This window comes from Leptodactylus fuscus, chromosome 1, assembly GCF_031893055.1.
Source record: "Leptodactylus fuscus isolate aLepFus1 chromosome 1, aLepFus1.hap2, whole genome shotgun sequence".
NCBI lineage: Eukaryota > Metazoa > Chordata > Amphibia > Anura > Leptodactylidae > Leptodactylus > Leptodactylus fuscus.
This window is the reverse complement of record NC_134265.1, coordinates 7,837,858-7,851,214: the sequence shown is the minus strand read 5'-3', so window position 1 is coordinate 7,851,214 and position 13,357 is coordinate 7,837,858. Positions and strand designations below refer to the sequence as shown.

At 43.2% G+C, this 13,357-nt stretch overlaps 1 pseudogene; it reads right to left on the bottom strand.

The window, feature by feature from the left end:
- The window catches only part of LOC142189602 (uncharacterized), a 243,420-nt pseudogene extending 230,738 nt beyond the window's left edge, over positions 1-12,682 (bottom strand).
- Between the last annotated feature and the right edge of the window lie 675 nt (positions 12,683-13,357).

The window sequence follows — 13,357 nt, the reverse complement described above, 5'->3', positions numbered from 1 at the left end:
ACGTTGCGTTTCCGCCATGTGGAGCCTCAGTCTGATATAGTTTGTGGTAAGTCTTAACAAAAAGCCAAAACATTAAAAAAAAAAAAAAAATTTGAGTCGCCATATTCTCCTATATATATATATTTTTTAATATTTCAATTTTAATCTACTTTTTTTCCTATTGTGTCGGGGGAGGGGACAAGTTTTGTAGAGGTGTGGGGAAGTTAGCTCGGTAAAAGCAGTGGTGTGGACTCAAACAGTCAAGACAGGGACACAAAATATGCAGCAAACTGATTAATTTAGTAAAAACAAAAAAACAGTAAAATAAATAAACCTTAACTTCATGCAAAAACAAAATAAAAACCTGCTTATCTGAGCCATTAGCTAAAAAGAATGGATAACCTAACTATATGTGTGGCTTACTACCAGCCACACGAACAAAACAATCGTGATATAGTCTCAGCGGACTCCGGGTTACAGATCAGAACCACACACCTCCTCTCACCTCATGGAACTACAGCCTTTTATGGGTCAGTAACAAATCCCTGGAACTACAACTGTGCTGAGGCCTACTCCAGATCTGCCCCCGACCTCACATATGTCAGAGACCTGGGGCTGATATACAGTACTTGGACTCCAGCACTCTGCCTATCACCTTCTCAAAAGAAATAAGTTTCAGGATAAGAGCACGGGGTCGCCATGGTACAAATAATTTATTGGCATTACATGTTATTGCTAATTACAGACAAAGACGCAGATTTACTAAAACTAATTAGTTGTCTCCTCAGTGTATATATGTATATACTGCACCTGTATCACTGACATATTACACGGGGCCTAGTTACCATGTTCCTTTCCAGAATGTTCTCCTATGATCTCACTACCGTACTTAGAATATCTTACAGCCCCAATTCCAGTAGAAACCTTGGATGAAGATTGTTTAGGACGTGCAAGGCCTAAAGATTAGACAGCACTGCCTTGTAGAGAGCGGCCTGATGCTTAGAGCACATATGGCTTCTTACAAGGAACTAGATGTCACATCTACAATTCTGCTCCTTCTCCTTACACAGTCATGTAGATTGTAAGGTGCTCGCCTCATAAGGAGGAAAATCACATTCATCTTTTCTATCTTCTCCCAGTTTAGGAGGCTGCAAAATATTTCCCAAGAAGCTTTATGTCATTTCTTATTCCGCAGTCTTCTTTTATAAGGCAGAAGGAAAGATTTTATAAGAAATGGCCGGTCTACAGCTCAGATATGATTGTATACAAGTCTATGTGATATACTGTATGTAATACAGTGTTGGCCAAAAGTATTGGCCCCGCTGCAATTCTGTCAGATAATACTCGTGTTCTTCCAGATAATGATTGCAATCACAAATTCTTTGGTATTTTCTTCATTTAATTTGCCTTCAATGGAAAACCACAAAAAGAATTGTCAAAAAGCCAAATTGGATATAATTCCACAAACATAAAAAAGGGGGTGGACAAAAGTATTTTTCAAAGCACTGTTTGAAAAATCATGTGATGCTTCTCTAATTTGTGTAATTAACAGCACCTGTTTCTTACCTGAGGCACCTAACAGGTGGTGGCAATAACTAAATCACACTTGCAGCCAGTTGAAATGGATTAAAGTTGACTCAACCTCTGTCCTGTGTCCTTGTGTGACCACATTGAGCATGGAGAAAAGAAAGAAGACCAAAGAACTGTCTGAGGACTTGAGAAGCAAAATTGTGAGGAAACATGAACAATCTCAAGGCTACAAGTCTATCTCCAAAGACCTGAATGTTCCTGAGTCTACCGTGCGCAGTGTCATGAAGAAGTGTAAAGCCCATGGCACTGTGGCTAACCTCCCTAGATGTGGATGGAAAAGAAAAATTGACAAGAGATTTCAACACAAGATTGTGCAGATGGTGGATAGAGAACCTCGACTAACATCCAAACAAGTTCAAGCTGCCCTGCAGTCCGAGGGTACAACAGTGTCACCCCGTACTATCCAGCGTCAGCGTCTGAATGAGAAGGGACTGTATGGTAAGAGACCCAGGAAGACCCCACTTCTTACCCACAGACAGAAAAAAGCCAGGCTGGAGTTTGCCAAAACTTACCTGAGAAAGCCAAAAACTTTTGTCTCATCTGAACGTTTTTGTCCGTTCTCTGGTCAGATGAGACAAAAGTAGGAAAAGGCATCAACATAGAGTTTACAGGAAAAAAAAAAGAGGCCTTCAAAGAAAAGAACACGGTCCCTACAGTCAGACATGGCGGAGGTTCCCTGATGTTTTGGGGTTGCTTTGCTGCCTCTGGCACTGGACTGCTTGACCGTGTGCATGGCATTATGAAGTCTGAAGACGACCAACACATTGTGCAGCATAATGTAGGGCCCAGTGTGAGAAAGCTGGTGGGTCCCCCTCAGAGGTCATGGGTCTTACAGCAGGACAATGACCCAAAACACGCTTCAAATGCACTAGAAAATGGTGGTGAGAGAAAGCCCTGGAGACTTGTAAAGTGGCAGCAATGAGTCCAGCCCTGAATCCCATAGAACACCTGTGGGGGAGGGGGAGAGATCTCTTGATGGCAGTTTGGAGAAGGCCCCTTTCACATCTCAGGGGGGACCTGGAGCAGTTTGCCAAAGAAGAAGATTCCAGCAGAACCTTGTAAGAAACTCATTGATGGTTACCATGTTGCCCCTACCTATACAAAATATACAATATCTTTATAACTTTGTAAACCAAGCTTATTTGGACACTGGGATATCTAATGTGTTTTACAGTCTATATTTTTATTTCTTTTATGTTCCCCCCCCCCCCCCCCCCAGGGGTCTTGTATCTCAGGGGGTCTGATCGCTAACGCAGTGCAAAATCTCTGCATTTGTATGACAGGTTGTATAGAGCAGCCTGTCATACAATTCATAGCCAGACAAGCCCGAGAATCTTCAATAGCTGTCATGGCAACAGAACGCCAGTCCTGAATCTTGTATCGTACTATAACAGCGGATGTTGGGAAGGGGTTAAAGGGGTTTTTCAAGGCCAAAATGATCTTCCATACTGATGACATATCCTCAGGAACCCCCTGTTTGCAGTGGAATGGACCGCTGAACTTCTACTATTACTTCAATTAGAGCGGTGCTGCATATCTCAAAAGGAAGTGAAAATCGGGGACGGAGCCTGGCAGGAGATGGAGAAGGACACATAACCCTTCAGCTCCTGGGTTAAAGCCTTCTCTGAGTGACATTAACTGCTGTGAGAGGAAATGGCAAAAAGGAGGGCTTGCGCTTCCCTGTATTGAAACTGAACTAATTTCACGTGGTGGGTCAACGATCCTTCCACTGGACCATGTAACAATCAATCTTTTCTTCTTGGAGATGCAAGAATTGGAGGCTGTAAAGCCAGAGGATGAAAGGTCGCCGACACCTGGATAACAGCCATCAGGGATGACGGACTGTAAACTGAGGCTAGACAACAGTATACAACAAATACCACCAGAAACAAACCCGGTGAGCGCACACTCCTTCAAGGACGAAAACTGAAGACCAAAATAATGAAGATGTGACTTTTATTGATAGATAATATGTTTTGGGGGATTTGGTGTATTACAAACATCACTCCTTCATCAGATCTTACGCTGTTAAGTCGTAGGGCGTACTGTTTAAACAGGCTGAGGGGAGAGTGATGTATTTACATGGGGCTGCACGTAGAGGGGCTGAAAAGAGAGTGTTATTTTATATGAGACTGTATCCTGGGGGATTGGATTGATGTTTAAGTTGAGAGAGGAGTCCCTGGGGTGCCGTTGGCATCGAGGGAGAAAAAATCTATTGGGTTCTGCTGACATCTGATGGAGGGCAGGAGAACTGGGGGCAACTGGAGGAGGACATTAAACCCAGGGGTTAGCTGGAGGAGAACATTAAAATGAGGGTAACTGGAGGGGGACATTAAAACTGTGGGGTTAGCTGGTGGAGGACATTAAATTGGGGCAACTGGAGGAGGACATTAAACTGTGGGGGAAGCTGGAGGGGGACATTACACTGGGGGTAACTAGAGGGTGACATTAAACCAAGGGCAAATGAAGGAGGGTATTAAACTGCGACAGCTGGAGGTGGACATTACCCCCAGTTTAATGACCCCTCCAGCTGCCTGCATAGTGTAATGCCCTACTCCAGTTGCTCCAGTTTGATGTCCTCCACCAGCTTACTCCACAGTTTAATGTTCCCCTCTAGCTAACCTCTGGGTTTAATGTCCCCCTCCAATTGCTCCCAGTTTAAGGACCCCTGCTTTCCATCAGATGCCAGCAGAACCCAAAAGGTCCTGTCTCCTTCAATGCCAACGGCACCCCAGGGACTCCCCAGTTTAAACTGTGAGTGCATCAGGGGGACATTAAACTGTGAGTGCATCAGGAGAGAGACTTTATACTTTGTGGTGAATTTCAGGAGAACATTATAATGTGGGGCATATAATATTAGGGTTATTGTGTGAGTAACATAAAGAGAAATGGTTCGAAATGGGAGGAGAAAATTCGGAAGTGGGTGGCGCATATTTTGTCCCTCTTTCTGTCCTCCGGGAGGTATGCCCAGAGTAGTGATGGACTCTAAGATGGTGTCGGCTTACAGTCTGGAGATACTTCAAGGGCTTCCTCACCTACTAGCAATCTTCCTGAAGAGCCTTTTACTTTACATGCACCAAGGAGGACCCTGTGAGGCTTAGACCATCATGTTCTACTCCGATTCATCAGCAGGATCTGGCCTCTGTTCTGTCGGCCTCTATGACTCTCCTTTTGAATCCTTGGAGGAGGTGGATATAAAATTCCTTGCCTTCAAAACCATCTTTCTTTTGGCTATTACTTCCACCAAGAGGGTGAGCGAGCTTCAGGCTCTCTCTTCGGAGGAGCCCTACATTTCTTTTTTTGAGGATAGGGTTCAACTGAGATTTCTTCCGGGGTTCAGGCCCAAAATGCCTTCCCTTACTAACATCAATCAGTTGGTTACCCTTCTGGTCTTCTTTCTGTCTCCTTCTTCTTCTGAGGAGGTGAGATAACTACACTTTGGATCTTGTAAGGTGCATTCGCATCTATAGTGATCGAACCTGTTCTTTCAGATCTGAAAACCTCCTTGTAAGTATGTTCGGTAGGCTCAGGGGCCTTAGCGCTTCAAAGTCTACCATTTCCAGGTGGGTTAGGGAGGCTATTAAGATCTCTTTTTCTGTTCAGGGGTTAACTCCCCCCGATTGTCTTTGGGCCCATTCTTCTAGGGCTGTATCTACCTCCTGGGTGGAGAATACGGCTATGCCCTTGGATTAAATTTGCTCTGCGGCCTTCTGGTCTTCTCAATTTACCTTTGTCAAGTATTACAGATTGTGCTCCTGTGCTTCAGAGGATTCTGTGTTGAACTCTATAAGGCAAGGAAAACCTCCCTAGGGAGATTACCTGCTAAATCACCACATCCCAATCCCCTTGCTGCTGGTAGGCCGTAAGGGAATCATTGATTATAAAGATAATCTACTGTATATTCCATTAGTCCTAACAGCAGCACAAGCTTCCCTCCCTAACTCACGCCTTTTTCATTCTCTTGTATTAACACATTGGGGGAGGTCTCTGTGCCCTATTATAGGGTAAAATATGCATATTCATTATATTGATTAAAAGTTCAACCTGTCCTACCAGCACACAGGGGCAGAAATACCCCACATTGTGCTGCTGTAAGGACTATGGGAAAACAGTTTATCTTCATAATCAACGATTAAGGGCCTCTTGGGCACTACCTCTCACCTTATTGTGGATATTGCTACAGCATTCCATGATTATTATGAATCTCTACAATCTTCCTTACCCACACCTGATCCACCGCTCGTTCTTCTCCAGTTACCTTCCTTGAGTCATCATTTTTGGCCCAAGAGCTTGAAATAGGTATTTCACCTTTACCAACAGGTAAGAGCCCCGGCCCGGATGGCTTCACAGCCCGGTTCTGTAAGACTTTGCAATTTGAACTTGCTGAAATCCAAAACTCTATCTCACCTGACACTCCCTTCCCCCATCCTTCCTATATACACACATCACGGGTATCCCCAAGGCGGGTAAGGATCACCTGCTCTACCCTAGTTACAAGCTAATTTCCCAAATCAACACTGATGCGAAGTTCTATGCCAAATTGATAGCCAACCGATTGAGTCAACACATAAAGAATCTTGAACCTCTTGATCAGGTGGGATTTGTCCGTCATATGGAGGTCAGAGATAATACACTAAAGACATTCTCCGTGATCCATCACGTTCAGCGCTTCAGACTCCTATGCTGCTGATTTCTCTGGACGTGGAGAAGGCTACAGATAAGTTTTGGCTCTACTATGCTCACCTGTGTTCGCTCTGTCTACAACTCAGCCACGCGCGCAAATACGAGTTAATGGTACACTCTCTTCCCCTCTTACTATTCATAATGATACCCAGTAAGGCTGTCCCCTATCCTCAATGCTATACCCACTGGTGATGGAACATTTATTTGTAGCAATTAGGGATAACCCAGATATCCACAGTCTCCATGTCTGTGATCAGCATTTAAAAATCTGAGCATTTGCAGATGATGTCTTTCTTTTTGTCACCAAACCACTCACGACTATCCCTTCCCTTCTCCGTCAAATTAGCACTTATAGTTACTATAGTAATTATAAAATTAATCTATCCAAAAGCCCCGCTCCTATGTCTGTACTCAGTAATCTCCGATCCGCCTTTCCCTTTACATGGTCCTCAAATGTGATCAAATCCCTGGGACCTGGGTGTGCAGCTTTCTATCTTATCTGGTACGTACTCACTGAACTTCCTCCGGATTCTGCGCACTCTCCAGACAGATCTTGCTCACTGGGATACCAAAGGTTTTTCCTGGCTAGGTCGCACCAACCTACTGAAGATGAATGTACTCCCCTGCCTTCTCTACCTCTTTCAATCTGTCCCCATAATATTACCTAAGCATTTCTTTGCCATAGTCTGAAAAACCTTCTCTAGGTTTATCTGAGTATCAAAGCCCCGCAAATTGTGAAAACTATGATCATTAGGCCCAAAAATGGAAGGGGGAGTGTTTGGCAGTCCCAGATTGCTATAGCTATTTCCTGGTTACAGTCGCGGCTCGCATACTTGACTGGCTCTTCCTGAATGATGGACCTAGTAATATTACTATTGTTTATTTATATAGCGCCATTAATCCCATGGTGCTCTGTACATTATTATATTAATTCCATGGTGCTTTAAATTTGGGGGTTACATACAGTACACAGAATATACAGGCAGATATAATACTAACAGTGACCAACTGGCACAGTGGGGTAGAGGGCCCTGCCCGCGAGGGCTTACAATCTATGGGGGAAGGGGGGTAGAGACAGAAGGAGAGGGGGAGACTGTACAGATGGCGGTGCGGTGATAGTGTTATTGGAGGGTGTAGGCCTTCCTGAATAGGTGGGTCTTCAGGGCCTTCTTGTGATTGTGGGGGTCAGTCTTATGTGTCGTGGTAAGGAGTTCCAGAGTATGGGGATGCACGGGAGAAATCTTGGAGACAGTTGTGTGAGGAGCGGATGAGGGCAGAGCGGAGTAGGAGGTCATTGGAGGATCTGAGGTTACGTGTGGGCAGGTAGCGGGAGATTAGGTCAGAGATATATGGAGAGGACAGGTGAGGTCAGAGATATATGGAGGGGACAGGTGAGGTCAGAGATATATGGAGGGGACAGGTGAATTCAACTCTGTCTTCCCCTCTGTGTCCTCTTGATTTTCCTTTCCCCCCTCCTTTTGTTTCCATTCCTTTCTAAATTGACATGATGTTTGTTTGCCTTTGTTCTTGTTCCTGAATTGAGTATTTGACTGCTGCGACAGAGCTATGGTTTCTCTCCTTACCGTTTGTTCCTCCCTGCTACCCACCTGCCATCTCTTGTTCTCCTCTGTTGCGCAGTTACCACAGTCAAAGGGATTCTTGGCATCTAGACTGAAGAGTAGGGTAGTGGTAGAGTAATGATTGAGGTTGACAATCAGGTCCACCGTGATTCTGGTGTTGTCATTTTCCTAACGACAGGGAACAAAACCCACCTGGACCATGTGGACAAGAAGAGTAAGTCAAGCATTTATATTTTTTCAGAGAAAGAGGTTGGCTACTTATTTGTCGAACACCCTGTGGTGCCCGTGTTTCACGGGTTGCCCAAGGTGCACAAAGAGGGAGTCCCCCCTCCACTGAGACCCATCATATCAGGTATAGGTTCCCTCAGTGAACGCTTATGTACCTGGGTGGTTCAATTGTTGCAGCCCATTGTGGGCAGAACTCCCAGTTATGTGAGGGATACCAAAGATATTCTTAAAATCTTTGATGGGTTTCAGTGGAGGGGGGACTTTACGTGGATAAGCTGTGATGTTACGGCTTTATATTCCTCGATCCCTCATGAAATTGCAATCACGGCATTGTCCTATTTTTTATACACTTATACAGACTTAGATCTGGAATATAATGAGTTTGTTGTACAGGTTGTCAATTTTTTGTTACATCACAATTATTTTATGTTTCGGAATAAGTATTATTTGCAGGTAAGAGGTGCGCCAATGGGCGCATGCTTCTCCCCCTCCCTGGCCAACATTGTTATGGCGTGGTGGGAGGAGAAGCATCTATATAGTAACAGCAATCCATATAGAGATCAAATATATTGGTACGGCAGATATATTGTGATTTCATTTCCAGAAGAGGCAGGACTGTGGGCAACTTTATATCCCCCAGTTTATTGAGGGATAATGGGGAAAATGTAAGCACTTAGTTACAGACCCATGGCTTTCACAAATGTGGACTAAGCCGTTGTGGGGTCTGTAGGTTTGCGATGAAAGCTACTAAATTTGAGGATACGGAGGCCAACCTAAGTTATGAAATTAGAGGATTCATTAACTGCATGAGTAATTATACAGTTTATTTGATCATATGTGAACAGTGCAAAATGCAATATGTAGGTAGTACCATTAGAAATCTCAAGACACGTATATCCAAACATGTGCAGAGCATCGTTAATGTGGATTGTTTAAAGAGTACGGGAGTATCAAGGCATTTTAAAGAATTACATGCAGGAGATATTTCCAATTTCAAGTTCATGGGTATAGAACGGGTAAAGAGACCCACTAGGGGTGGTAATTGGGAGCATTTGTTACGAATATGGGAAGTTTTTTTGGATTTGGAAATTGAAAACCCATTTTTCCCAAAGGAATGAATAACAGAAATGATGTAGCATATATTTATAACATCTAGTTTTTTCCTAATCCAAAAGGAGAGGGGGTTCCATAGTACAGTATTTTGGAACTTATTATACCCGTCTATCAGGATTGGAAGTGTCGATATAAATACAACATCATTCAATTATGAATAGGGATGCGACTGTAATATTTAATATATCTTTGCACAATCAATATATATTTGTACTTACTTACTGTTGTGTTGGTTTGGTAGTTCCATGCTTTTTTCTTCCTCTTTTTTTCTCCCCTCTACATTTGGAGCCCCTTGACCAATGATGTTTACTTATGAGGAACATGTGATATGGGAGTGAGCATGCGCAGTTCATTCTGTTGAGTCTTGGATCTCCATCATTGATATGGGCAAGATGCAGCTTATACCATACATGATCTCCATTCGGGATAAGGGCAGAATGAGCGGAATATATCGTGTATACTTATGGGGACATGTATCTTCTGGATTTGAATGGTCCGGATCACCACTACATTTAATATGAAATGTGATTGCTGTTTGACCGTATGAAGTATCCGTGTGAATCCTCTGCATATATCTTTTTAGCTGTTACTAATTAATTTTATGTTGTGTATGTGTTTAATTTTATTATGTGTTGGTTTAATGTTAATTCATTTCGGGGTGTATTTTTTTTGTTTATGTGATGTGGATATCCGCGCTGCTTGGGACTACCAATGGGTTAATAGCAGGAGGTACTCTGATCCAGGTGCATTTTGATTGGTGCGGTTACAAGTAGCGCGGGTATTCCAAGCATTTGCTATTCAGACTCGGAAGAAGGATTAAATCCGAAACGCATCAGTCTGACGCATTTGCATTTTGTATACCATGACGGTTTTATTATAACTATGTAACTAATAAAGAAGAAGAATTTTATTCCACCACGGATCTTGCTGGATCTTTTTGTGTCAAGGATTTTCAAGCATTTATATGGTTAGCTAGGAGTTTCGTGAATATTTTCAAATTGGAATTCAGGAGGGTGATAGTTAGTTTAATAGTTTAGAGTGAATTTTTTGATGTTGAACAAGATTTGATTTCACATTGAAACATTTCCCACATTCTGGGCATGAAAATGGCTTCTCCCCTGTATGAGTTATTTGATGTTCATCGACACTTGATTTATACGCAAAACGTTTCCCACATTCTGGGCAAGAATATGGTTTCTCCCCTGTGTGAATTCTCTGATGTTTAACAAGATGTGATTTCTGAGCAAAACATTTCCCACATTCTGAGCATAAAAATGGCTTCTCCCCTGTGTGAGTTCTTTGATGTTTAACGAGACAAGATTTTTGAGTAAAACATTTCTCACATTCTGGGCATGAATATGGCTTCTCCCCTGTGTGAATTCTCTGATGTGCAAAAAGAACGTATTTCTGAGTAAAGCATTTCCCACATTCTAGGCATAAAAATGGCTTTTCCCCTGTGTGAACTCTCTGATGTTCAATAAGACTTGATTTCTGAGTTAAACATTTCCCACATTCTGGGCATGAATTTGGCTTCTCTCCTGTGTGAATTCTCTGATGTATAACGTCCCTTTTGCATCTTTCATTTTGCTTAACAGACTGTGATGAATTAGAAGAAAGATCTTTCTCCTGTAGGGCTGAGGGTATATCTGGGGTAATGGCATGTTCTTCATATGGATCTTGTGTGATACCATGATCCTCTGCTTTATAATCTGTAGATATCAGATGTCCCTCTGAGCTCCTGGTACAGTCATCTGACAAGAAGAAAACTGATGTTACTATTATTGAATAACATAACCTTATAAGTATATTCCCCACTGAGCTGCCACTGCCTGAGACGCTTCAGACCGTGTGAAGAAGTGAAGTCAGTGGCACAGGCAGCCACCAATGCTCTAGGTCAATGTATTGGTGCTGGTAGTAGGTGAAAGAAGCGGGCCGACCCAGTCACAGCTCTAAGGAAAAAGGGTGGTGGAATTTACTTATAGATACATCACATAAGATTAATTTCTGGTACAAGCTAACGGCCTCCTTTTTCCTTAGAGTGGTGACCGGGCCTCTGACAGCACCAGTACTGTTCTGATGGTGACCCTTCTGTGCTTTATATAGTGGTGACTCCTCACCTGGGCGGGTCCCTGTAGGAATGTCCTCCTCACACTCCTCATCACCACTCACATAGGGCTCTGTAGTATTAATACTGCTCAGATCTTTACAATGGTGGAAATGCTGTAATACAAATATTGGAAAGGTCAGCAGACAGGTGGAGAAATCATGGCGAAATGTTCTAGATATGGAGAAAAAAATCTTTAATCACCATAGTGATCAAACATGACCTGACAGCAGGACTTATCTGGGCCAAATAGTAGCAAATCTGAAGCTGGACATAGATATTAGATGACGGCTCAATGACAACCGCAAGAACCTCATACACATGTATACTCGGCATGGATAGATGTGGTTCAGGATGTGGAAGAGATCAGATTCTACCAGATACATCTGGAGTTGTTTTTTTTTCAGGGAAAATAAAGAATTAGATCGGTAGAAATCCAATCTGATGGTTCCTCATTGCAACCAGTAGTCTCCATAGCCAGAAAATTGTAAGAAAATCCAGACACCATGTAATGTCTATGGTCAGCTTTATCCTCCATCTCCACCTCTCATTACACAAGTATAAAACATCTAATACTGCTGGATACAACAAGACTGACCACAAGGACTTCACAGCCCGTCTACACATCATAGGGAATATCTCCATCTACCTGATCATCATCCTGTGGAAGAAGAGGACTGGGACATCTCTCCGGTGTTGTCCTCTTACTGGATCTACCTGTAGGAAACACAGACAGGGACTGAATTCATTCTGTACATACAAATAATGGAAGTCCATGTGTATATAGTCATGTCTATTACCTGCTGATGTGAGGGGCTGCTGGTCCTCCATCATCACCTCCTTGTACAGATCCTTGTGTCCTTCTAAATACTCCCACTCCTCCATGGAGAAATAGACAGCGACATCCTGACACCTTATAGGAACCTGACAACACAATGATACAGTCATCACCCCGACCCCTCCAGTTACTGTATAATGTCCCAGCATTCCCAGCAGTGTCACCTCTCCAGTCAGCAGCTCCAGCATCTTGTGGGTGAGTTCTAGGATCTTCTGTCCATTGATCTCCTCCTGTATCAGGTGGTGAGGTGGAGGCCCCAGGATTGGGCTCAGGGTTCCTCCATATCCATCATACACAGGAGCCTGACAGCGCCCACTAGAGGTCTTCTGGTTATGGGGAGACACATTAATAAATCTCACTACATACATGTCCAGAGTCCATCACCTCTCCAGTCATATCATCTGTTATTACTATAGATAAGAATGATGTCATGATGACATCATCAGAATCTCTCACCTCTCCAGTAAGCTGGTAGATGATCTCTAGGGTGAGATTTAATAGACTTTCCGCCATCTTGTTCCTGTCTCTTTCCATCCTTGATGGATCAATCAGGAATATTCTCTTCTATAGAAGATACTGAGAGGATTCTATATTGTAGGAACCTGAATGGAGAGAAGATGAGACAATGTAATCACTACACGGAATCCCATGGAATAAATAGAAGAGTTGAGTCCCATTATTATCACCACCTCCTACTTCTGACGTCGGCAGCGTGTAGCTCAGGAAGGGAGTGACTTGTTGTGGGCCGGCTTGGTGGGTATATAAGGTGTGTGATAGGCTGAACATTGATTGTCTCGGGTAAAGGGGACGATTACCGGTGAGATCAGGAGAGGAGCAGGGGTCGGGGGATAGTTTCTGATCATGACACCTCAGAACAAGGCCAGAACCAGTGGATGAAGAATCAGTCAAGTTAAATTTAAGTCCTCATTCCACAGGAAAGATGTAATATCCTTGTCCATTTGTCCTCTGCTGCTTAGGGCAGTGAGGCAAGTAGGCGGGGACTGTGGATGTGTTCAGCTAAGGACTCACTGTCTTGTCTTTCCCCTCCTCCCAGGGTTCACTAGCAGCTACTGGGGAATTTCTCGTCTACCGATTCCCTTACAAAACAAGTGACTTTTTCTGAAGTTTGTTTTAAAACATTATAACAATATGATAAATCTATAGAGAACTTTGACAATTTTTTAAAACTTGCACACTGCATGTATGTTAGTATTATACTGTGTGGGGGCCACAAGGAAGACA